At 31.3% G+C, this 1949-nt stretch overlaps 1 long non-coding RNA gene across 1 annotated transcript; it reads left to right on the top strand.

Moving 5' to 3' along the window:
- Positions 1-204: 204 nt before the first annotated feature.
- LOC111716563 (uncharacterized) lies at positions 205-1185 on the top strand. Its single transcript, XR_002768532.1, has 3 exons — positions 205-308; positions 606-657; positions 870-1185. It is a non-coding gene; the product is annotated as an uncharacterized LOC111716563 (long non-coding RNA).
- The last annotated feature ends 764 nt before the right edge of the window (positions 1186-1949 follow it).

The raw sequence follows: 1949 nt of genomic DNA, 5'->3' as shown, positions 1-1949 counted from the left end.
ATGATAAAATGTTAGTAATCACGATTATTCGATATTACGGATAAAATGTTAGTAATCACGATTATTCGATATTACGGATAAAATGTTAGTAATCACGATTATTTGATATTACGGATAAAATGTAAGTAATCATGATTATTCGATATTACAGGTAAAATGTTAGTAATCACGATTATTCGATATTACGGATAAAATGTTAAATTGTTTATCTAAAACTGCATATTTGTACAGAGGTTGGCGGAACTGTAGTTAAGTCGTGTTTTCCCTCACTTGGGGTTGAGCCTTCATGTACAGAAGTTGGACCAGTGGTAGGATTCTACGTACATTTTTATTATTAAACGTTCAATCTTTTATTTGTCGCACTATCTTCTTACATCTGTAAACAAAAACAAAAACATTTCACGGATTTTATTCTTTTTTTTTGAAATCGAAATTTTTAAGAGGCAAATTTTTTTTATTCTGACCATCCATTAACCTTCCTTGAGGTTTTGTGAGGTTCCAGTTCCTAACATCATTTGAGCCCGATCAGTTCAACAGTTTTGACGTATATCGGATACAAGCAGACAAATATATTATATATATATAAAGATAAAAATATTTTGTAGAAAACCTGCATTTGTGACTCCGATGGATGTAACAAGAACTTCGATACTGCAGGTTTCTAGTATTTACAATTTACAGGATTTAACAAAAATAAAGAAAAAAAAGAAGAAAAAGAAATAAAAAAATTAAGAATAACTAAGAAAAATTTAGAAAAATTCACGAAGACTAACAACAACAAAAAACGATATACAAAAAATTAAAAAAAAAAACAGTAAAAATTTTCAAAAATTAACAATTAAATTAATTTTTAAATCTCTTTATTTCAGGAGCAGGAGCCCTGGCTGTTGGATTAATGGCGGTTCTGGGATCCATCCTGCTCCGATCCATTCTTTAAATCCATCCTGCTCCGATCCATTCTTTAAATCCATCCTGCTCCAATCCATTTCCACTCTTCTTCCTCCATTCCACTTTTCCCATTTTCTCTTTTCAACTTCATTCTTCAATGCTCAACACTTTCTTCCATTTCCTCATGGCCATTTTTTTCCTTAATATATCTACAATTAAAAAATCTTCGTATAAAAGTTTTTAAAAACAATGATATGGATGAACAGGGACAATAGTAAACGGAAAAATGTTATGAAATTACAAATATGAATATGAAACATTACAAAAACGAGAATGGAAAAGATGCCTTGAAAAGGCTAAAAAGCAAAAAGGAAATAGAAAAAATTAAAAAGAAAGGAAAGGGGAAAGAGAGGAAAGGATAAGAATGAAAGGCAAAATAAATGAAAGGAACAATAGAAAAAGAAAGGTAGGAAAAAGAAAGGATGGGGAAAAGAGAGAAAGAAAGAAAGGAAGGGAGAAGAAATGAAGGGAAAAGAATGGAAGGAAAAAAGAGAGGAAGAAAAAAAGAAAGGAAGGGAAAGGAAAGAAGGAAAAAGAAAGGAAGGAAAAAAAAGAGAAAAGAAAGGAAGGGAAAAAGAATGGAAGGGAAAATAGAAAGGAAGGAAAAAAGAAAGAAAGGGAAAAAAAGGAAGTGAAAAAGAAAGGAAGGGTAAAAGAAAGGAAGGGTAAAAGATAGGAAGGGAAAAATAAAGGAAGGAAAAAGAAAGAAAACGAAAAAGAAAGAGAGGAAAAAAGAAAGGAAGGGAAAAAGAAAGGAAGTGAAAGAGAAAGGAAGGAAAAAAGAAAGGAAGGGAAAAAGAAAGGAAGGGAAAAAGAAAGGAAGGAAAAAAGAAAGGAAGGGAAAAAGAAAAGAAGGGAAAAAGAAAAGAAGGGAAAAAGAAAGAAAGGGAAAAGAGAGGAAGTGAAAGAGAAAGAAAGGGGAAAAGAAAGGAAAGGAAAAAGAAAGGAAGAGAAAAAGAAAGGAAGTGAAAAAGAAAGGAAGGGAAAAAGAAAGGAAGGGA

The sequence above is a fragment of the Eurytemora carolleeae genome, unplaced genomic scaffold (genome assembly GCF_000591075.1).
Source record: "Eurytemora carolleeae unplaced genomic scaffold, Eaff_2.0 scaffold1624, whole genome shotgun sequence".
NCBI classification, from domain to species: domain Eukaryota; kingdom Metazoa; phylum Arthropoda; class Copepoda; order Calanoida; family Temoridae; genus Eurytemora; species Eurytemora carolleeae.
The sequence above is the reverse complement of the archived record's forward strand: the minus strand, read 5'-3'. Positions and strand labels throughout refer to the sequence as shown.